This window comes from Lissotriton vulgaris, chromosome 12 (genome assembly GCF_964263255.1).
Source record: "Lissotriton vulgaris chromosome 12, aLisVul1.2, whole genome shotgun sequence".
Taxonomy (NCBI): Eukaryota; Metazoa; Chordata; class Amphibia; order Caudata; family Salamandridae; genus Lissotriton; species Lissotriton vulgaris.
This window is the reverse complement of record NC_141700.1, coordinates 429,566,634-429,591,299: the sequence shown is the minus strand read 5'-3', so window position 1 is coordinate 429,591,299 and position 24,666 is coordinate 429,566,634. Positions and strand designations below refer to the sequence as shown.

The 24,666-nt window shown below is 40.3% G+C and overlaps 1 protein-coding gene across 2 annotated transcripts in view; it reads right to left on the bottom strand.

Annotated features, from left to right (window-relative positions):
- LPCAT2 (lysophosphatidylcholine acyltransferase 2) overlaps window positions 1-24,666 on the bottom strand; it is a 241,330-nt gene that overhangs the window by 176,008 nt on the left and 40,656 nt on the right. The gene's annotated exons all lie outside the window — the stretch shown is intronic.

Sequence of the window (24,666 nt, the reverse complement as noted above, 5' to 3'; positions counted from 1 at the left end):
GTCATCCAAAAGTTACTCACACACATACTCACACATGCAAATAAACTATTTAACATCCATTTATTTGCAACTATACACACACTACCACCTTACTTCTAAGGAAACTTACACATACTTACTCTCTTAAACAATCACTTATAGAAACACATACTTATTTAAACAGGAACTCTTACAATTTCACATATACTCACTTATAAACATCAATACTCACATATTCTAGATTAAAACATATGTCGTTATTGATAAAGACACTAGTGAGACAGTCATTCACTCACTAACACACAGATATACACACTCATCCACCCATATAGTCCTGCACATATGCGGTCTTCAAAACACATACAGTGAGTCAGTCATTGATGCATCTATGTGCAAAGTAATACCCCCACCAAACCATACAGACACTCATACTGATACTAAAAAAACATCTATTAACCCATATACACACACATGTAGCTACTCACCAACCCATGTAGCCATTTATACACAAAGTGAAACACTGATACATATATTTTAATATTTTAACATTACTCGCTAATATATGTATTCACTAAGGTACACTTAATAAGCCAGTTAACCAATCAATTAAAAAAAAAAACATTCATTAAAACATTTATTTAAACATTAATTCTTCCATCGACCTTTACATATACATATGTAAAAAATATTTATTTTTCAGAAAGATACACATTCACTGGATGGTGTCATGAGTGATGTCATGAGTGATATCATTGACCATGTCATGACTGATGTAATATGTGATGTCATCAGCAGTGTATTACACGTGCAAGTTATAGTGAGTCCAACTAACTAGAACGTGGCATTTCAATGGTTTTATGTCAGTAAAATTTGCAGCTAACTATAACTGGTGTGAAACCTATGTTTTTTTCAGTGAATATATATATATTTGAGAGGAGACTTTTCTTTATTCAAATTCACGCGTGTGCCAGTAGCGCGTTCAGGAGCCCACTCACTTTCTGTGGCTTGGAGAATCTGGACCCAGTCTTGGCTGTCTGTTTCTTCACGGTAGTGAAAATCTCCAAGCTCGCCGGATGTCCAGGTGAATTGATGCGGCTTAATGAGGCATTCCGCCTCTGCCGGGCGGGCTACATTGTTCTCCCGCCCCAGCAACTTTGCTTCTTGGTCTCCGGTCTGTGGGGTGGGGACGCAAGGCGGCACCTTCAACTTCTTGTGCATGTCCTGTCCTGCGATGACCCCAACCCTCACTATTTTAGACACTTGGATCAACGCCCCTCAGCTACACTTACCTTGGATCTGCTAGTGCATCCTGGGTCATGTAGTCCGTGGACCTCCCCGGACCAGCTGAAAACTTTACCTGTGAGGGGCGGAGCTAACATTTTGCACCTATCGGTGTGCGGTGGGGTGTATTTCCACTGCAGGACTTCTGGGACTTCCTATTTCACACACTGCAGGCGCTGACGAAGGCCAAATCCGTCCGAAATGCATTCGCCACTCTTTGAAGATTAAAGTGTGTCGCCTTGCTAATCCCCTCTGAGGCTCCCGCTTCTTTCTTTGAGAGGAGACTTTTCTTTATATATATATATATATATATATATTACCTACTGGCGGTCGCCAGTAGGTATATATAGTTAGAATTTTCAAAAATCCCATAGGAAAAAAATCCTATGTCTAATAACTTTGGCGTTTGTGGACGGAATTGGCTGAAATTTTCAGGGAAATGGCACATTTTGTTTCTTTTGTTTCTTAGCAGCCCCTGAAAACTTGGGGGGGGGTTTCATCAAGGGGGGGCCTAGAAAAAAGGGGGGTCCCAAAACACGTTTTTCCCATTCATTTTTCCATTGGGCGGTTGGAATCACTTTTAGCTCGAACGGCTGAATGGATTTACACGAAACTTGGCAGAATTGTAGATATGGTTTGCCCGACGTGCCTTTTCTATGTCTCAATATATGTGCTCCAGTGGATTTTGAGAAATTAATGTTTTAAAAAACAGATATATCTGTAACAGCGCTCTGGTTAGCGCCCCGGTTCGCGTACCTGACGCGTAACGGAACTTGGCGAAGCGAAGCTGATTGGCTGTCGGGTGTCTGTCAACATTCGAAACAGTCCGGAGCGGCCGCCATCTTGTGTCTCGGTAGGATCGAGACACAAGATGTGGCAAAAACAAAGGGGGAAATGAGCATAAGGGGGCAGAGTACATCCTCCCTGACCCCCTAGGTTTGATGAGGGGGCTTTAAAAGGGCCTCGCGGGGTTAAAAAATAATAATTTTTATATTGTTTTTTTTTGCGGGGGAGCGCTCGGTACGCGCACCGGGAAGCGGTCCGGGAAGCTAAATATTGGGAAAATAGGATGAAAGAAGGTTCAAATATTGTATGTTTATTGATTGTTCTTTTTTTTAAATTTTTTTTTATTTAAGTACCAACATGTAGGTACCAATGCAGAGTCTAAAAATAAAAATACATTGTTTCCTTTGTAGATATCTTGCATGTTGTTTCATAAGTTATTGTGGTATATGGAATTCATAGCGTAGTCTGTCAGGGAAGCAGAAACACCATGGAGGCAGGAGATGATAAAGAGATGTTAAATACACATTGGAGATGATATAGTGGAAGAAAGGAAGTAACTATGAGCAAACTTAAAGTTGCACAGTATATTTAAAGTCTAATTTTACATTATAATCAATTTGCTACTAGTTTAAAAAATACATATAAAAATGAATAATGTCTCAAACAATTTTTGAATTATTATATATAAATTTATTTTTCTGATTTGTTTTCAAAATTAAAAAGAACTTCTAATAATTCTTTGTCAGAATTTGTCTCATTTTCAATTAGGAAATCCACAGATTCAACACATTGCAGAAGTTCTATGTCCAGTGATTCATCAAAGAATTCGGATTCATTTTCTGTATCTTGGTTGCATTCTGCAACAATATCCATGTTATTTTTTTTCTCTCCTTCCATTTTTGTGCTGTAAAATGAATTTTAAAAAAATATATCAGTACAGATAGGGCACTGTTGGGTTTAAGTACAGACAGGTAGTTTGGTTTTTTAAACAGTGATTTTTTCTTTGGGCAGTGTATGGTATCAGGCTGGAAGTAGAAATATCAAAAAATGTATGTGATAAAGTCTAAGTCAATACTTAATTATACAAGACAAGCCTAACTCCACCCATAACTAAAACAGAGAAGTCTATCTTATTCTATAAGTATTACAGAGGGATAGTATATAACTATCAGAAAATGTTTTCCTAATTAACTTAAAGTACAGAACATACTTCAGTTTTTAAAATAGCATCTTACCTTTCAAATAGAAGTTTAAGTTCACAGTTGAAATGCTCTTGAAATGTGCTTCAGGAAGTAGTAGTCAAAATGGCTGTGTTTCTCTCTCTTTCTTTATATATATTCAGGTACATAACCAATCAAATGTCATGAAATAATAGAAGATATTGAAAGTAGCATTTTGATTGGTTGTCAATTCTAACACTTTATAAGTGTTTTTGTTAGGTAATTTACCTCAGGATATTTAGTGAGGCTTACAGCATAATTTTCTCAATGGAATTCCATCAAATTTGGGGAAATGGTAGGGACTGCTATGTAGTAGGGGGTATTCTATATTTGATGAAAGTGTCTGTAGTGGTTTTTCTGTAAATTACTTTCCCACTTTTTTTTTTTTTTTTTTTTTTTTTTTTTTTAATCGAGCGCGAGCACGAACCGGCAGCGTTACGGGAGTCCTCCATTTTGAGTATCAGTAGAATTGAGACACAAGATGGAGGATAAACAATGTTCGGAATGGGTAGAAGGGGGCACGGTAGACACTTTGTGACCCTCTAGGTTTTTGGAGGGGGGATTAGGATGCGGATACATGCAAAAATAAAAAAAATTCAATTTCGCAGGGGGGAGCGCCCGGTACGCGCACCGGTAAGCGAACCGGGGAGCGTACTTTGGTGAAAAAAAAAAAATGTCAAAGATAAACGTTTTGAATAATCAGAGGTAGGGTAGCTCTGAAAAGAGCTATTGGGTTCTGTCGCTAATTTAGGTACCTACAAGTATGTTCCAATGAACACTTTTAAATTAAGGACGAATATTCTATTCCCTTCATCAGGAAAGTGCACACCATCTCTTCTGAAGATGTCTTGAATGTTGTAACGCAATAATATTTACTATTAAAAAACCATTGAAATTCACTGAAAAAACCATAGGTTATAGAGCATATATAGTTAGGAATTAGCATTTACTGTCATGCATGTCACTGACCATGTCATGAATGATGTAATATGTGACATCATCAGCAGTGGATTGCGGGTGCGCGATATATAGTTAGTGCAACTAACTATATATGCGAATTTCAATGGTTTTGTGCGAGTAAAATAAGGTTTTGTAAATGCTAATCCCAAACTATATATGGTCTATAACCTATGGTTTTTTCAGTGAATATATATATATATATATATATATATATATATATATATATATTCCTTTCAGATGCCCCAGATCATGAAGACGCTACTCCACGGAGGATGGTTTAACAAAACCTTTAATTGCAAGCCACGCAAGGAGTCCCTCCATTTCCTGTCCCTGACGCGTTTCTGTGTTAACAAACACCTTAATCATAGGGGGAGGGGGAACTTGGCAAGACACGGACCGTCCTCCAACATCTTTTCACCAATACGCAGTCACTTCCCAGTAAGTGGCATGCTGGGTGTTGAAGTCACTAATAAAACCTTCCAGTAGGTTCCGTTTTCGTGCCATTGTTTAAAAAATCCCCAAATTATTTCAAGTTTTTCTCGCACTCCACGCAATAATATTTACTATTAAAAAACCATTGAAATTCACTGAAAAAACCATAGGTTATAGAGCATATATAGTTAGGAATTAGCATTTACTGTCATGCATGTCACTGACCATGTCATGAATGATGTAATATGTGACATCATCAGCAGTGGATTGCGGGTGCGCGATATATAGTTAGTGCAACTAACTATATATGCGAATTTCAATGGTTTTGTGCGAGTAAAATAAGGTTTTGTAAATGCTAATCCCAACCTATATATGGTCTATAACCTATGGTTTTTTCAGTGAATATATATATATATATATATATATATATATATTTTTTTTTTTTGCTGCAAAGTAATACGCCGCACTCAGGAATTGTAATTAGCTGTGTTTATTCAGCAAACTCCACCATCAGTCTGTCACACCGACGCATTTCGGGCATGCACCCTTTCTCACGGTATATATATATATATATATATATATATATATATATATATATATATATATATATATTACACACACCAACACACATATTACCTACTGGCGGTCGCCAGTAGGTAGTTATAGTTAGGATTTTTTTCAATGTTAAATCTCAAAATTCTATTTGGAATAACTTTGGCACCGGTTGACGAATCTGCCTGAAAATTTCCTGAAAATGGCCTCGTCGAGCTCCGGTCCTTCCCTGAAAGTTTGGGGGGGATATGTCAAGCGGGGGCCGAGATAAAAGGGGGGTCCCAAAACGCATTTTCCCCATGTTAATTTCCATAGGGCGGTCAATTTCACTTTTAGCCCGAACGGCTGAATGGATTTACACCAAACTTGGCAAAATTGTAGGGACTGGTAGCCCGATGTGCCTTTGCTATGTCTCAAGATATGTGCTCCAGTGGATTTTGAGTAATTTAGGTGCCAAAAAATATATATATCTATAGGCGCTCTCCGGTGCGCGCACCGGAGTGCGCTCCTGGCGCGACACGCGACTTGCGCGCAGAAAGCCGATTGGCTCTTGGGTGTCTGTAAACATTCTAAACAGTCTGGAGCGGCCGCCATCTTGTGTCTCGGTAAAATCGAGACACAAGGGGTTTGAAAAAAAAAGGGGCAAATGACCATGAGGGGGAAGAGTAGACCCCCGAGGTTTGATGTAGGGACTAAAATAGGGTCCTGCAGGGCATTAAATTTTTTTTTTCGTTTTGCGCGGGGGAAGCGCATGGTACGCGCACCGGCGAAGCACGGGGAAAATCCAGGACCATATTTATGAAGGCCTTGCGCTGTTAGTTTTGCGCCTCCTGTGCGTCAATTTTTGTGACGCACCAGCGGTGTAAAAAAATGCGCATTGTTATGCAATATTTAAAAAGTGACGCATCTATCTAGATGCGTCACTTTTTAAATATAGTGCAACGAGGCACATTTTATTACACTGCTGGTGTTATGCGTCACTTTTCTGTGCGCACTCCTTATGACATTCCAGATGTGTCATATTTAATGTATGACGAATCATGTTGCAAGGAGTTACAGATACGTCAGTATTTCTGACATATCTGTAAACATAAAAGTGATGCGAGGCAGGTGCAAGATTTTGACGCAACAGCATCCTAAAAGTGACGCAGAGAAATCTTATAGATTTCAGTACGTCGTTATTACCAAGCTTTTTGCGGGGGAATGCCCCCTTTGCATACATTATACCTGACGCAGATATAATGTGGCGCAGAGTTTTAAAAAGTGACCCATGTACCTAGATGCGTCACTTTTTAAAAATAGCGTCAGGTATAATGCATGCAGAGGGGGTGTTCTCCCGCAAAAAGCTTTGTAATAGCGACGCAGTGAAATCTTTGAGATTTCACTGCGTCAGTTTTAGGATGCTGTTGCGTCAAAATCTTGTGCCTGCTTTACAGCAGGTGTTAGACTGAGGCAAGACCTTTCACATGCTGCTTTCCCCATTTGAAAGGACGCATTACTGGAGTTGCGTCACTTTTGTGACGCACTCCAGCAATGCGTTACTTGGAATGTCATAAGGAGTGCGCACAGAAAAGTGACGCATCGCACCAGTGGTGTAAAAAAATGTGCCTTGTTGCGTTATATTTAAAAAGTGACGTATCTAGGTAGATGGGTCACTTTTTAAAATCAAGCGCCACATTATATCTGCGTGAGGTATAATGCATGCAGAGGGGGTGTTCCCCCACAAAAAGCTTTGTAATAGCGACGCAGTGAAATGTTTGAGATTTCACTGCGTCACTTTTAGGATGCTGTTGCATCCTTTAAATATAGTGCAACGAGGCACATTTTATTACACTGCTGGTGTGATGCGTCACTTTTCTGTCCACAGTCCTTATGACATTCCAGATGTGTCATATTTAATGTATGACGAATCATGTTGCAAGGAGTTACAGATACGTCAGTATTTCTCACATATCTGTAAACATGAAAGTGACGCGAGGCAGGCGCAAGATTTTGACGCAACAGCATCCTAAAAGTGACGCAGAGAAATCTCATAGATTTCAGTACGTCGTTATTACCAAGCTTTTTGCGAGGGATTGCCCCCTCTGCATACATTATACCTGATGCAGATACAATGTGGCGCAGAGTTTTAAAAAGTGACCCATGTACCTAGATGCGTCACTTTTTAAAAAATAGTGTCAGGTATAATGCATGCAGAGGGGGTGTTCCTTGCAAAAAGCTTGGTAATAATGACGCAGTGCGTCACTTTTAGGATGCTGTTGCGCCAAAATCTTGCGCCTGCTTCACAGCAAACCTTTCACATGGTGCTTTTTCCATGTGAAAGGACACATTACTGGAGTTGCGTCACTTTTGTGACGCACTCCTGCAATGCGTTACTTTTGTGTTTACAGATATGTCAGAAATACTGACATATCTGTAACTCCTTGCGAATTGATTAGTCATATATTAAATATGACATATCTGGAATGTCATAAGGAGTGCGTCCAGAAAAGTGACGCATCGCTGTTTTCACGTAGCGATGCGTCACTTTTCAGAAATGAGGCCTCCAGTTTATTCACTGTGTCATAACTTTCTTTTCTAACACTCACCTTCTTTCATTCCTCCTACTTCACTTCCTTTCACCTCTCATACCTTTCTGTTCTTTCTTACTCATTCTCCTTTCAATTATCAATGCACTATATTTCACTTACTCTTCATTTTTTAAGAATATAGCTCGTTGATGAGAATTGGAGGTAGTTCTGAAAAGAACTTTTGGTTTTCTTCTTTTAACTGAACAGGAACAAAAACAGGGAATGGAAACTGCTCAACAGGAGCAAAAAGAAAAGAAAAAAATTAGGGGTGGGAAGGGCAGCGATGGTTCTCCAATGCTCGAACCATGAGCAGGACACTTTGCTCCCCATAGGTGAGGAGTTGATTGCAGTATCTGCATTTGACGACCCCATGGTTAAATGCAGGTTGTATGTTTGCTACCTGCTCCTGTGATTGTTCTCTTCCAGAAGAAGTTGCTCCTCCTGTTGATGTAGAGGCCCCATCTCTGGGAACCTCTTGTGCCAGAGCCCTGACACTTTCCCGGGCAAAATTCTGGGGGTGCCTCCTCTCCACATGGCGAATCATGGTGAAGTTGCCAAAAGAGTATTTTTTTGGGGGGTTACCCCGTGACAGGACCTGTTTGCAGATCCTGCACTCTACTTTTGGTGCATTCACCTTCTTCTGGTCTGCTGTAAACTTAAAAAATTTCCAGATGAAATGTTCTTTGACCTTCGGCTGAGGAGGCTCTTCATCAATGAAATCATTGGAGTCATCTTCACTGCTGGATGGTCTGGCAGCCATGATTAATCAAGGAATATGGAACAGCAAAAAAGGCAGGTCTTTCAGTCACAAAAGTGAAAGAAGAAGTGAAGGAAATGGGTGGGGATTTCATTCATTGTAAAAAAAAACTGTTAGCAACCAATGAAAAGTGTTATTTTACTGACCCGACGCGACCCGACGCGTTAACGCTGCGCGCTCCGGAGCACTTCCGGTGCGTTTACGCAGCGCGATCGTAGGCGCTTCCGGGGCGCAAACGTGGCGCGATCGTAGGCGCTTTTGCGTGCGTTTATGCGCCGCGAACGTAGGCGCTTCCGAGGGCACTTACGTTGCGCGCCGAAGTGACGTCATCAATCTTTTATAGAAATGCATAATCATTTTCCTTATTAAAAAAAACTAATTTTATTTGTATGGTACGAAATGTTTTGCATTATTATTAACTTTTCATTCATATTTTTTTTCACGAACGACAGTTGCGCTCTGGGTGCGCTTTCAGATGAGCTCTCGGAAAAGCTTACCGGAGAGCTTAGCTGAAAGCTTCCCGGAGCGCGCACCCAGAGCGCAAAAGAAAAAAATTATATAAAAAAAATGAATACTTAAAAAAAAACAGCAAATTGTAAAAAAAAAAAAAAAAGGTTAGAAACTCGATATACAAAGGAATTAGCATTTAAAAAACCTATGAAATTCACTGAAAAAACCATAGGTTTCACACCAGTTATAGTTAGCTGGAAATTTTACTGATATAAAACCATTGAAATTCCCACGTTATAGTTAGATGGACTCACTATAACTTGCGCGTGCAATGCACTGCTGATGATGTCTTATTAAGCCAGTTAACCAATCAATTTTTAAAAACCATCCATTTAGACACTTATTTAAACATTTATTCTTCCATCAACTTTTACATATACATATATAAAATATATTTATTTTTCAGAAAGACACACATTCACTGGATGGTGTCATCAGTGATGTCATGAGTGATGTCACTGACCATGTCATGAGTGATGTAATAGGTGACATCATCAGCAGTGCATTGCACGCGCAAGTTATAGTGAGTCCAACTAACTATAACGTGGGAATTTCAATGGTTTTATATCAGTAAAATTTCCAGCTAACTATAACTGGTGTGAAACCTATGGTTTTTTCAGTGAATTTAATAGGTTTTTTAAATGCTAATTCCTAACTATAACTGGTGTGAAACCTATGGTTTTTTCAGTGAATATATATATATTTACATATACATACATACATATATTTACACATACATACATATATTATATTATATTATATTATATATACACACATACATACATATATATTACCTACTGATGGTCGCCAGTAGGTAGTTCTAGTTAGGATTGGCTACCATAGGAAATCCGCAACATTCTATTGGGAATAACTCTTGCGCCGGTTGAGGAATTTGTGTGTAATTTTCCAAAATTTTGGCCAGCTCCGCTCTGCTCCTTCCCTGGAAGTTTCGGGGAGATTCGTGAAGTGGGGGATGAGAAAAAAAGAGGGGTCCCAAAACGTGTTTTCCCCATGTTAATTTCCATAGGACGGACTGACACGTCTACAGCCCGAACCGCTGAATGGAATTATGCCAAACTTGGCAAAATTGTAGGGACTGGTACGCAGATGTGCCTTTGCTATATTTGGTGGAAATTTCTCCAGTGTTTTTTTTTAAAATTAACTTAAAAACACATATATATCTATAGGCGCGCACCGAGCGCTCACCGGTGCGCGTACCGGGGAGCACACCCGGCACGCTACGGGAGTGCGCGAGCGGAAAGGTGATTGGCTGTCGGTTGTCTTTCAACATTCTAAACAGTCTGGAGAGTCCACCATCTTGTGTCTCGGTAAAATCGAGACACGAGGTGAAAAAGAAAGGGGAAAATAATTAAAAGGGGGCAGAGTAACACACCCCGAAACCCCCTAGGCTTTCTGAGGGGGGCCTAGAAGGACCCTAAAGGGCAAACAAAAACTTTTCTTTAAATTTGTGGGGTAAGCGCTGGGTGCGTTCCCGGGTACGTTTTCCGGTACGTGCACCCTGAGCGCACCACGGGGAAAAACTCTTTTTTATTTTTTTTAAGAATACAGCTCTGATGAGAATTGGAGGTAGGTCTGAAAATAACTTTTTTTTCTTCTTTTTTCCTTTTTTTTAACAAAAACAAAAACAGGGAATGGGAAACTGCTCAACAGGAGCAAAATAAAAAAATCTAAATTAGGGCTGGGGATGGCAGCGGTGGTTCTCTATTGCTCGAACCATGAGCATAACACTTTGTTCTCCATAACAAAGTAGCTGATCACATTTTCTGCATTTAATTGTGGCTTCATTAAAAGCAGGCTGAATATTAGGGATCAGCTGGTCTGGTCACCCCCTCACTGATGATGCAGTTGCTCCTTCAGTTGAGGTAGAAGCACCGTCCCCTGGAGCCTCTTGTGCCAGAGCCCGGACACTCTCTCGGGCATAGTTCTGAGGGTGCCTCCTCTCGACGTGCCGGGTCATAGTTGAATTTCCAAAGGAATATTTTTTGGAAGGGTCACCCCACGACAGGACAGTTTGACAAATTCGACACTCCACTTTTGGAGCATTTACTTTTTTTGGTCTGCTGGTATGGAAGAAATTTCCAGATAAAATGCTCCTTTTTTATAGGCTGAGGAACCTCTTCATCTAAAAATCTATCTGGGTCGTCACTGCTGCTGGATTCTCTGGCAGCCATGATATTCAAACAAAGATTAAGCAGCAAAAAGACAGGTCTTGCAGTCACAAAAGTGAAAGAAGAAGTGAAGGAAATGGGTGGGTATTTCATTCTTTGTAAAAAAAAATGTTAGAAACCAATGAAAAGTGTTATTTTAAGGTCATATGACTTGACGCCCTTACGCTGCGCACTCCGAAGCGCTTCCGGGGGCGCTTACGCGGTGCGAACGTAGGCGCTTCCGGGGGCGCTTACGCTGCGCGCCCGAGTGACGTTTTGCTAGCTGTACGGAAATGCAAAATCATTTTCATTTCGTAAATTAAAAATACTGCTTTTTTAAGTATGGTACTGAATGTCTTGCATTAATATTTAGTTTTCATACATATTTTTTTTTTACGAACCAAGAAAAAATGATTTAAAAAAAATGAAAAAATAGATTTATTTAAACAAAATATTTTTTCAATTAATAATTATTACTTGCACAAAACAGCACATAAAAAAAACACTAAAAATCGTAGGTTACAAACTCGATATAGAAATGAATTAGCTTTTAAAAAACCTTTGAAATTCAGTGAAAAAATGAGAGGTTTCACACCAGTTATAGTTAGCTGAACATTTTACTCATACAAAACCATTGAAATTCCCACGTTATAGTAAGGTGGACTCACTATAACTCGCGCGCCCGCACTCCACTGCTGGTGTTACTCGTTCAAACTATTTTCCCTGTCTTTGCTCAGCTTTGGCCTGATCGCAGAGGCGTAACAAGCAGGGTGTAATCTGAGTTTCAGACTTCAGTGAGACTTGTCTGCTTTTAAGACAAGACTTATCCCTGGAGTAAACGATACGGTGTAGCGCGGCATATCACAACACAGAAAAAAGACACTGAATGTTAAGAACATGTACCCCAGTGACTTTCGAATTTAATTCAAAATACCTTTCTGAAGGGATATTTTTCACTTCTATGTGGGACAAACAGTGGAATGTTTACGAATGTAACTATTTTTTTAAAACAGAGCAGTGCTCCTCATTACCTGAGCTGCAGCCAGGTGAGGTGAGGCGCTATCCTCACACAATTCAATTCAATTTTTATTATGATTTGGAATTCCGAAGAATTCCACATAACATTACAATAAAACATTAATTCATAAAAGACAACATTATAAACCCGAAAGATTATACCCTGCAATTATCCTAGATTACACACAGTATATTATACATTTTTTCAATAAACCCTTAACATTAGTTACAGAAAAATACTCTAAAAAAACAATTTTCCTAAAATGACCTTCTCCCAGAAGGGACTAATCTCTTTTAATCATTGAATACATCACTCAGGGGGACTGAATTCTTATAATCGTTATCTGGAAAGGAACACTAATTTTTGACTTCCTAATTTAATAAAACAATCTAATCTAATATAAAATTACATTTTAGCAGCATATAGTTAAGAAATTGAGTATGGTTCAACCAATATATGGTTGCAATTAAAACATTACTTGTGTCAGGGACAGAAAACAGTGTTAACAACAGATGATTTTGTAAAGTGCTACTGAAGGTGCAAGTGTATTAAGATAAAGGTTAAAAATTTGACAAAACAACTAATAAATGGTTGTTACTTATCGTATATTACAACAAATTAAGGATGTTTAATGCTCAGAAAGGTGTTAAAACAAGGAAAATTATACAAGGTACTACATAATTCACTGATCTCCCTACTTATTAACTTCTAAATTACATTTAAAAATTCTTTAAAGAAACAAAAAATCTTAAAACATATCTGTTCTGACGGGGGATACAGAAGAAGATTGCGTGCCTGTTCTCCTGTTAAAATTTTGTAATGTAAAAAACTAAGCCTAAGAAATTTGCGACGTATTGAACTAAGTGCTGGGCACACAATCAAAACATGATTGAAGTCTTGGATGCCACCATTGCATAAATCACAATGTCTTTCATTTTTGGGGATACCCTCCCAAGCTCCTGTTACTATCCTCAATAGTAACAAATTCATTCTGAGGAGTAGAATCACTTTGCGTACTCCATGTTGCAGGTTCCAAAGAACATATGGTTGAGTATTTTTAATAAGTGAGCTCTCCGCTAAGCAATCCAGTCTGCCATTCCCTCTGCATATTTTCAGATCTCTTTCTCGTGAGATCGCGTATATGGATTTTTAAAATAATTGGGGCAACAGCTTTAAACAAAGCCTTTTTAAAGCAACTAAATCTAAACCAAAAATGCTTAAGGCTTTTAAATAATTTCTAAAAATTACACTTTTACACAATAGATTATCAAAAATTTCCTTGTGCAATGCTAGCCTTTGTAGATTTTCTTGACCTTGACTTTTGCAGTGATCTAAATGTCTGTTAGCGGAGCACCTATTAGTAAAATATTTTCCTAGATAAAGGATAAAATGTCACTATTTCCATATTTTCATCCCCCAAAAACCATTACAGATTTGGTCTAACCTTACACCCTTTGACTAAAAATCATCACCTTGCTCTTAGAAATGTTTATTTTTTTAAAAATATTCATTAGTGTACCTGACCAACTCCGTCAAACGTCTTTGCAACCCAATTAGGGTTAGGTCCATGATGATAGCGTCGTCAGCATACAACAAACAACTTAATTTTAAATCACCCCACACAAATTGGGTGAGTGACAATATGTTGATATATACACATATTTGATACATATAAATATTGTTTTACGAAAATTCATTAAAAGAAAAACAACTATTGATGAGTGTATTTTTCTTACAAAATGTATGTCTCTTTTCATCTTTCTTCCCATTTTGACATGACGATATTCTAGATTGTGGCGGAGTTTTGAACCTGAAATGCAGGTGACATGATTCCATTTTATCTTTATATTTCTCACTAATTCAACAGCAGTAGCAACACCTAGGTCCTGATGAATGCATTGGTACTTTCCATCTATGCAGAAACATGTTGACCACTTTTTGCTGAACAGATATTTTGTTAAATCTGTTTATTCACTATTGTTTTTACTTTTGGGGAGCAGAGAGAAATTATTAAAATTTACACTTCTACTCAGTCATATCCAATTTTATTCTATCACTAGTCACATATTTGCACTGCTTTTTTCAGCTGTCCCCTCACACTGACACCGCCCATTAGGTGTTAACAAAGAGTCTACGGCTCTCACAGTCCTCTTACACTCTTGTGACTGAATGCACTAGCTCCTGGCTAAGGAGAACCCATATGATGTAAAAGTGGCGGTACAGATCGACAACTGATGGGAAAAATGTCACCTACCCTGGGCTCAACTGGAGGAAAAAAAAAATCAGGAAAAAATTAAGGTTTCTTTGGGCACTTGTGGTTGTCACTAGCACGGTTGAGGAGTTTAACACTTTACTCACCATAGCAAATTGTACGCCCACAAAATACGCACACTATTTTGAAATTTCCAAACTGGGTTTGGATGTATGGGACCATCTCCCTTGTCTCTGGTCCCGATGGAGTGGGTTGGGTACTTTGGGAGGTGCTGGGAGAAGATTAGGGAGAGTTTCTGGTCATTTCTCGGACTTCTGCCGCACTATAGTTGTTAGGGTGCCAGCGTTGCATGTGGCGAATCATGGTGTTTTTGCCAAATGAATATTTTTTGGCAGGGTTCTCCCTGGAAGGTTCAGTGCCACAGATCAGACACTTCACCTTTGGCACCTTGGGAATTAAAGACATGGTGGTGGTGATGGTGGTGGTGGTGGTGGTGGTGGTGGTGGTGTTGGTGGTGGTGGTGGTGGTGGTGGTGCAGCCATTTCTGAGTACAAATAGGTACTAATAGCTATGGAAACAGGTCTTCCTCACTCAAAGTACAAAGTGAGAATGAGGGAAAAAAGGTGGGGACTTTCATCATTAGGAAAACAAAACTGTCCTGAACCAATAAAAAGTGTTATTTTTAGGTCACATGACCCGACGCACCTATACTACGTGCCCCGGGGCGCGTTGCGTAAGCGCGTCGGATGCTCACGTAGCGCGATCGTATGCGCTCGAGTGCTTCCGGGTGCGCTTATGTCGTGCGTATCACGCTGACGCGGCTACGTCACGATGATGTTTTCGTTTGCGGCAATAGCGCTAACGGGACGCTCACCGGTACGCGCCGCAAGAATGCGCTTACCGGTGCGCTCACCGGTACGCGCACCGGGAGCGCTCAAGGGCAAAAATATATATATACATATTAAAAATAGTATTACATAAATATTCAATATAGGATTCATTATAAAAAATATATGTGAAAGCAATAAAATTTGCTATTAAAAAAAACTTTGAAATTCACTAAAAAAAACATAGGTTTGAGGCCCTATATAAAGTTAGGAATTTGCATTTAAAAACCTATTAAATTAACTGAAAAAAACATAGGTTTCACACCAGTTATAGTTAGCTGGAAATTTTACTGACATAGAACCATTGAAATTCCCACGTTATAGTTAGTTGGACTCACTATAACTTGTGCGCCGGCAATGCACTGCTGATGACATCACATATTACATCACTCATGACATGGTCAGTGACGTCACTCATGACATCACTCATGACATCACTGATGACACCATCCTTGTGACAGTGACAGACCTCCTTTCAGTGTAATGTAACCCTTGAAACACATATTCAAAAATAGAAACTAACATTTTCAAAAAAAATGGAGATACCCATACCAGTTACAACAACCAATTCAGTAATACCACCATCTATATACACATCCACTCATTCACCAACAGTTCTATATAGTCACTCATACATATACTCACTCATCATATGTAGTGATACACATATACATCCTGTTACACACCGACAGTCATCCAAAAGTTACTCACACATGCAAATAAACTATTGAACATCCATTTATTTGCATATACAGCTATACACACACTAGCAACTTACACATACTTACTCTCTTAAACAATCACTTATAGAAACACATACTTATTTGTACAGGAACTCTTACAATCTCTCACTCTCACATATACTCACTTATATACATCAATACTCACATGTACTAGAATAAAACATATGTAGTTACTGATAAAGACACTAGTGAGACAGTCATTCACTCACTAACACACACATATACACTCATCTACTAATACAATACTGCACATATGCGGTCTTCAAAACACATACAAACAGTGAGTCAGTCATTGATGCATCTATGTGCTAAGTAATACCCCCACCAAACCATACAGACACTCATACTGATACTAAAAAAACATCTAATAACCCATACACACACACACACACACACACGTAGCTACTCACCAACCCATGCAGCCACTTATACACAAAGTGAAACACTGATACATATATTTAAATATTTAAACATTACTCGCTAATATAAGTATTCACTAAAATACACTTAATAAGCCAGTTAACCAATCAATTTGTTTTTAAATAAACATCCATTCAGACACTTATTTAAAAATGTATTCTTCCATCGACCTTTACAAATACATATATAAAACATATTTATTTTACAGAAAGACACACATTCACTGGATGGTGTCATCAGTGATGTCATGAGTGATGTCACTGACCAGGTCATGAGTGATGTAATATATGACGTCATCAGCAGCGCGCAAGTTATAGTGAGTCCAGCTAACTATAACGTGGGAATTTCAATGGTTTTATGTCAGTGAAATTTCCAGCTAACTATACCTGGTGTCAAACCTATGTTTTTTTCAGTGAATATATATATATATATATATATATATATATATATATATATATATATATATATATATATATATATTACACACACACACACACGTACATATACACACACACATACAATTTTTAGGATTACCCTTTATAGATGGCCCAACTAGTTTTTATCTGTGGCCCAATTTATACCTCCATAAAATCACTTCTAGAGACGCCACTGAAGGGTCCTGATAAAACTAACTCTGGGCGAAGCACTACGCTAACGTAGTTTGCGAAGTTTGCGCAACTTCGCACTACGCGAGCTTCACGAAGCACAGTGCGAACACGCGTAGTGCAGCGTAGCATAGTGCAGCGGTCATTTTTTGCTTGTTCGACAGTTTGTTGATTCTGATGCCTAGATCCTTCGCTCATTTCTTTGGGGAAGGCAGCGCTCCCAGTTCTGAAGGCCACCAATCAGAGGTCCACAGCTCTTCTGCTGTCCCAAATAGCAATATCTCGGTTTTAGTGGAGTTCAGCTGAAGGAAATTCTTCCTCATCGAGCTTGCTATAGTGGACATGCAATTTGTGAACTTTTGCTTTGGTATTATGACATCTTCCTCTATAGGAACTGTCAGCTGCGTGTCGTCTGTGTAAGATATCGTCTCAAACCCGCAGCTTCTGATAATACCGGCCAATGAGGCCACGTATATGTTAAACAAAGTGGGACTAAGGATACATCCCGGGGTACTCCCTTGTCCACCATAGTCATTTGAGACAAAGGAGTCCAGCTGAACACATTGTGACCTGTCCGACAAATAGCTTTGTATCCATTTCAAAGCTGTACCTCAGACACCAATCCCTCACAACCTATCTTATAGGATTCGATGAGAGATGGTGTCAAAGGCAACTGAGAAATCGAGAAGTACTGGCATTGTAGGGGTTCCCTTGTCCAGCGACATCATTATGGAGTCAGTAACCTCAAGTAGGGCAGCCTCTGTACTAGGAGAGGCCCGAATGCTGGACTGGGATGGCTCCAATATGTTGTTTTTTTCCAAATAGTCAGAAAGGTGCCTATTAATTATCGTCTCCAAGATTTTTGAACAAGGGAAAAGAGATCGGGCAGTAGTTTTGCAGATCATTAGGGTCCACCAATGCCTTTTTACTCAGTGGTTTAATTTGTGCATTTATCCATTTCCATGGAAATGTGGCCGTGGCTAGTGAGATGTTATAAACTGCAGCTAGCACATTCGCCAAGACCGGAGAAAGTTCTACTAAAACTGCTGGAGGGACCAGGTCAAGTGGGGAACCTGATTTTAGGTGCATGATTATAGAACCCACTTGCTCACTCATTAGGTTAGGAAAAGATCCTAGGCTAGGGGTGGGGCCTCCTGTGTAGGATATTCCTTGTACTGTGTCTCTTCCAACCCAAAGGAACGATAAATTAAATCGATTTTGTTTGTGAAGTGGCTGGCTAAGTCTTCACATAGTTCCTGGGTGGATGGCAGGGATGAGTTGTTGGCCCTATGGTACGTAAATTCCTTCAGAATCTTAAAAAGCTACCTCGAGGAGTTCTTAGCTTCCGTGATTCGAGAGCCCAGGTGTGCCCTTCTAGCTGCATTGCAGCTAGTTAGATTGGTTCTATGAGCCGTTCGATACAGCAATTCATCTGACTTCAATTTCTATTTCCTTCATTTCCTTTCTTTAACCCTGCAAAGGGTCTTTCCTCTCTTCAGAGAATCTGAGTACCAAGATGCGGGACCTGCCCTCTCCTGCATCTTAACCTTTTTTAACGGGGCAATAATGTCAAGGACATCTATAATTAAGGCCCTAAGGCTACATCACAGTCTTGATAGTCTCTAAGTGAGGGGGCCGTAAATATTTTGCCAAAGGCAACTGCAGTTATCTCTTTCCAAGATCTACGATACTCTATACCGTCGGGCGGGCAGCTTAGAGAGGGCCCAGTAAAAACTTCAGGCCGTATGGTCAGTCCAATATAGAGACTGTGGGGGTTCCACTACCAATTACTGCATATTAGAGAAAATTGTGTCTAACGTTGCCCGGCCTGATGTGTGGGACTGGCATCTCTTGAGAGGAGGCCTAGTGATTCCATGGCTAACACTAGTCTAGCAGACTGTGTTGGAGGAAAGATCTAGATGAGGATTAAAGTCCCCTACCAAAAAGAACCTATCCGTATGCAGTAAATATGGGGCCAGTCTTTCTAAAAGAGTTGTACATAACTCTTTCTTTACTTCTGGAGGATAATACACTAGGACAGCATCTCCTGGCAGCCGGCAGCGTCTAGGCGCAGACGGGCTTGCCGCAGACTGGCTTGCCTTTGGCGTGCCAGCGACGCGCCCTCTGCGTGGCTGACGCAATGAAGTAATACTCCCAGGTGGCAGGCCACTAGAGCGCTGACCTACGCAACTGCAATCCGACATGAGTGTCAGTACTAAAAAAATCCTCTCTCCACTCAATCAACCAACTTCCTGATTGTGGCGGACCGGAGATGCTGCCTGGCAGTACACAGTTCAAACATGTATGATTGCGGCTGCCTACTCCCTCCCAAACATAGCATCACAGTCGCACAAACACTACAAGTTAAGAATGTTAAAATTAGTTTTAAAGCAGTTAGTTTTTAAAAAGCTCTAAAATTCCAGCACCTTCGGGTCTTCCTTTCATTTAATTTGTAATAGCGGCAGCATAATGCTATTATTACCGGGTGAAGCCGGAAACAAAACAAAGAGCAGCCGAGCTGCAAATTACAGCCCCAGCGCTGCAGTGATTAACAGCAGTGTCTCATTTCAGCACAGAGGCTCTCGCATCCGCTTTCTCAATGTTAATTCGAGTGACAGAAGCAGTCTGCGCCATTATGCTATTGGTTCAACACTGGCGCTTCCTGACAACAGCCCAGGACTTTCTGCTCTGCAGACGGGCCACTCTGAGAACAAAGCTTGGCAGGCTGCCTTTCCACAAGTCTCGTCATCTACATCACAGCTTCAGAAGGGCTTCCATGGGCTGTCCTCGCCCTCGTGTCTGTGGCTGGTAATGTTTTGAATCTCAACGCCCTTGAAATGCCTTTTTGTAGAGATTACATTTTGTACAATGCACAAATCATGAAACCGAACAGAAAAGATGTGCGCAAGCATAACAAACAAACAGTGGGAGAAGCACGTTAGTGCAAGCTTAAACTAGCATTTGCAATCCGTAGTGCACCCACATTGCGATCCTCCAGCTGCTGCGGGTGGGGGTGAAAGCAGATCAAGCAGCGCTCTGGTCTGGCCTGCCTGCGCAGTACCTGCGCATTGAGAAGGCACGGACAGCGGGAGTGCAGAGGAGAGAGGGGCACCAGAGCACGGACAGCGGGAAAGGGAAAGCATTGCGAGCGGTACGGTCAGGGCAGTAACGGAGGACACAGGGGCTGCACCTCGGACGTGGTGGGAGCTGCAGGCACTCAGCGCACTAGGGTAGCAGATATTCACTCAGCTCTTGGTGATCTCAATGCGCAGGTACTACGGCAGCAGGTAGGCCAGACATGAGCGGTGCGAACAGGGCAGTAACAGAGTGCCCGGGGGCTGCGGTTCAAGGCACAGAGGACATTCAGAGGTGCGCTCATGTGCTTCCTATGTGAGACTAAATATGCAACAAAGTAGTGCTCACATTGAAAGATACCGCCCTGCAGTGTAAGTTTACTGTAGTTGGTCGATGCTGCTTCCGAACTACATATAAGGTACGTATGGGATCAACAGCCAACAGAAAGCAAAATAAGAACAGTAATACCACAGTTAAATGAATAGCAGGTGGTATGACAAATTACACAGAGTTTCACCCAACATACAGATTACTTTATGTCTCGCTGAGACAGCGCATGCATGCGCTGCCAAAGCGAGACCTAAAAATCACGCTCCACATGCCCATTAAAACTAGGTGGGCCGGGAACTGCATATGGTAGACACACTCTGGTCAACATGTTTCAGCCTAAAAAGACTCAAAACTGTGTCATGGCTTTCATCAGGACCATAAAGGAATGCTGCTGCATTATAGAACAATCTGATAAGAAAACAAGAAATATTCACAATGCAAAACCAGTAATCTCCCATTCGTTGTGGATGATATACTGAGTGTACCTGCAATGACAGAGGACACATACAAGAGAACATGAAATACAGCAGTCTCCTTCTACATACAGTTACAAACACTAACAGGTAATGTGTGGGGCCAAGTCCGCATCACAAGACCGTTATAGTGTCCAAAGGAAAAAATTAATAATGCATTCTTTACCCGTAGTTTACGGATAAACTACCTCACCTCAACCTGGCAACGGCTCAGGGGAGAGGCACCTCTCAGGAAAAAGGAGGTATCGGGAGTAAATAGAGTAAAAAACAAGCCTATCTACCATCCCTTAAGGTAAGGAGATCTGTATTCTCAAACCCAACGTCAGTATCCACACAAATACATACCACTAAAAACAGCAAAAAACCTGTCCTCTGAGAGTTCGCTCATTGCGAGTCATCTATGAGTCAAGGTAAGCAAGTATAAAAGCCTAGTGGGAGCCCTATGTCAAGTGAGCTGGATAATACGTTATTCTATTCATTCATCACCTGACTTGCCGCAATATCTTATTCAAGCATCACCCGACTCGTGGTGGAACCTCAGCATAAGTAAAGGTGGTGAGACAGTACGAATGTTATTGGCACTAGCCCACAAGTGTGTGTGTCTTGTAACTATGTATTCCTGCACATTTGTTGTAGCGCAGATGTATCGAAAATAAAAAACACACTTACGCTTAAGCGCTGGGTCATCGAATTCAACAATGCCTTGTGTAATGAAGCTTACTCTGCAGTTTAAGTTAAGCACAGGTAAAAAAACAGGGAGTTTGACTAAACCGAATGCGCTGCAGAACAAAAGGGCTAAGTTGTTACAGAACACCCGCAGGTTAAAGTAAACTAGTCAACATGCATCCTCTCACTATGCTGAAAAAAGCCGCTTACCTATCAGTCGGTACCCCGGGCTGCAAATGAGTCGTGACCAGAGGTAACTGACGAATGGGCTAAGCCGGTTTAAATAGCGAGAGCCTGGATTGATGCAACTATGCGTCATGACTAATTATAATTTTAAAGCAGCGCACCTGTGTGTAAAAACATAAACTACAGGTTGCTGAATGCGTGCTGGGAAAAAAAGTCTCTTAGAAGCACAAGAGAACTACTCAGCCCTTCAAGGATGATGGGAAATGTAGTGCTAGAAGGCGGGAGAGAAAATCTCTTAAAAGCGCGCAAGATCACATGAGAGAACTACTCAGCTCTCAAAGAATGATGGGAAATGTAGTGCTAGAATACGGAAAAGGTTACTCATGTAGCCTAAATATTAATGATGTATCTAAATCTACGTGGCTATTAATGAGTTTATATTTTAAAGTAGCACACCTGTAAAGCAAAACATATATAAACCACAGGTCGGAGAGTGCCGGCATAGAAGAGAAAGGCTCCCTGAGATAATCGCGCAGGAGAACTACTAAAAAGTTCAGAATTAATGGGAAATATAGTTCTAAGATGCAGAAAAGGTTATTCATATATCCTGGAGATTAATGGTGGATCTAAATCTACATCGACAACCAAGAGGACTAGAGAGTATTGGATTCAGAAGACCTAATCATTGGGCTTGTTTGCAATTGATGTGATGATAACAGTAGTCACAGCGATATATCCCTTCTTATAGAGAAATCCAAGGGATATCATTGTTTAGGCCTGACACATCCATTCTGAGTTTATGTACCCAGCATTGTTCTTTCATGAACAGATATCTGCATGCATCTGTGACATGTGGTGGTATGTAAGGTTGCTCTAAGACAGTCTAGGATAGTTCATCCGCCGAGTGTTTCTCCAACAGGAAGTGATTAGTAAGCTAAGTCGCTTGTTTCCTACATCGAATGGTGGTCTTGTGTTCCATGATTCTCGTTTTCACCTTCCTGGTGGTCATCCCTATATACAGAAGTTTGCAGGGGCATGTCACTAAGTAGATTAGCTTCTCACTGCTGCAATTAGTATATCGATGAAGTATCCACCATTGGTTCGCCCCGATGTTGATACTTATAGTGTGGGTGGTCTGAGGACATGCTTTGCATGTACCACAAGGAAAATGTCCCTGTATGGCCGGTAGGCCCCATAATGTGTCTTGGGTAGGCGCCTTCATGGTTCTTGGTCTGGTATGGACCAGTTTGTCTTTCAGGTCGGTACTTCTCTTGAAGGAGAACATCGGTGGAGGAATTGATACATTTACGATTTTCAGAATCTTCCGGTTGCGCTTGATTCTCTTTTGGATTTGGTTAGTTTGGGTACAAAAGGTATGTACACACGTAATCCTCGAAGTTTGTTCTTTGGGGGAGCCTATTTCTATGAGGGCTTCCCGGTTTTTATTGGCGGCCCTCTTCAGAGATTGTTTCACCAGTTTGGCCGGATAGCATTTCTCCTTTAGTTGGACAGAGATTCTTTGCGTGTTCCCTGAACTTCAATTTGGAAGAGCAAAGATGGCTAAACCCAACACAAAAAATGTGTAAGATAAAGTAAAATGCACGTGAAAGTGCAGAGTATGGGCATGACAATTCTTTAAACTACAAGTTACTCATTTATGGAGCCCACATATTTCACGTGTTAAGTAACGAAACACGCCAAATAATTGACTTAAGCTGGCCTTACATGGTTTAGGATTATATGACAGTACGTGGAATTAGGACATTTTGCTCACTATGTTGACTTGGATGGCCATCGGATTTACCTATGATACTGGGACTGGAGGTGTGATTAATTGTGGCATTTCATAACATTTTCATTGCAGATTGCAGAGGTACTTTAACATGCAAACTTAAACTTGAATTTAGTCTGGATTTTGGCTAATACTGTGGTGAGTGAGACATTGCTTGAATACTTACTATAATCATTGTCAGAAGAGTGGCCAGGATACTGTATTTACTTTGGTCTCTCTCCTAGATACATAGTAACAGCACATGGAGAGTTTCTGTTGGTTGATATTAGGACATTGACTATAACAAAGTAAGGTAATCCATGTTATTGACTGGGAGAAGGGTGAAATACAGCACAAACTCTGCATGCTTCACTTTACACCCTGGAGGTGATTGGACTATGTTTTTCCTCTTTTTGATCACGGTTCATTTTTGAGATATTTAACTATATTAATAAACTACTCCGTCCTATTCCTTTCTGCAATTTCAAATAACTGAGTTTAGATTGTGGTCTATCAATAGGGTTTCTTCATTTACTTCAAGGTGAATAACATATCATAATCACTGCAATTTCACATTCTAATACACATGACTCTTGGTGATATGGAGATGGGTCTAGTGTGATCCCATGACTTCTTCAATTCCTCATCATACTATTTCATTTGTTTTAGCCCTGATGAAGTCTTGTTTAAATGAACGGACAAAACATGTGTTGAAATTAAGCTATTTTGTTGACCAACAATACGTACAGAAGAATTATGATTAGGAATGAGATGTCTTTTATTCAGATATAAGTTATTGGACCTCAACATACGAAAACAAACTTGTGATTTAATCTTGGAGTCCTTGGAGCTTATTCTGAATGAACAGTGCAAAATGACACCTTTATGTTAAGTAGTGTAGATACTACAGTAAAAGCTGATCACTTAGGCCGTGCTGAAGTATGTGGGGAAAACATAGTAAAGCAGGTGTAAAAACTGAACCCATTATCATACCTACACATTTAAGCAAGATTTGAGTAATTAGAAGTAAATGCAGATTTACAGACAAGTACTGTAGCAGTTCAA